Genomic DNA, 877 nt, shown 5'->3' with positions numbered 1-877 from the left:
AGGGAAAGGGTATGAAGGCCAGAGTGAGGCTCGGAGGCACAAGTTGGGTGAGAAAAACCGAGGCCGATCCCCTGAAAGAACGGCACCACGCTGGGCTCTCGCACTTGCTTTCCTATCTAAAAAACTGACTTTAAATATCGCAATTTGTACGACGACAACAAGAAGCACATACTTGCTTCAAATCTTAAATTATTACAGATAGTGCAACTAACTACCTCCAATTTAAATCACTCCATTATGTTCATTGCAACTGAAGATATTGCGATCGCATATTTATTCACAAAAAACGAACAATTATTTATATTTTGCACATTTTTCGACTACAATCTGTTCAGAAATGTTTAATGTACCACCATTAATTTTTTCAGATTTTTCTTATTATGTTTTCAATAAAAAAAACTATGCTTCAAAGTTCACTGTTTTTAAAAGCTATCAAATTTCCTCACTTTTCATCGAATTTTAAGATCTGTAAGCTACAAATAATTTTTTGAAATATTACTTTTCGGCTCATTAACGTACAACATTTGCACCTTTAAAATGATACCTCTTTCATTAACCTACCATTTTTTCTTCACTTACTTATTCAATGTCCAAGCCAGAGGACTCGAATTTTCTCGCCGATAGTAGTTAAGAATTCGATTGCGGTATTAAAACTCGACTGACTCACGGTCCGATGCCGATTTCGAAAATCGGAGAAGATTCACAAAATTTGAAGGTGGGAGTGAAATCCAGCACCCGAAAGCGTTACAAGTTCCGATGATGCATGATGTAAGGCGGAAAAGTCCGACAAGGTTTTTCCCGTTACGGTCGTCGGTTTGCACGGCGAATGCCAGTAACGCTTAGATATACAAAATTAACCCTAAATGGTCAATAGGTT

The sequence above is a fragment of the Belonocnema kinseyi genome, chromosome 9 (assembly GCF_010883055.1).
Source record: "Belonocnema kinseyi isolate 2016_QV_RU_SX_M_011 chromosome 9, B_treatae_v1, whole genome shotgun sequence".
Taxonomy (NCBI): Eukaryota; Metazoa; Arthropoda; class Insecta; order Hymenoptera; family Cynipidae; genus Belonocnema; species Belonocnema kinseyi.
This window is presented reverse-complemented; position numbering follows the sequence as displayed.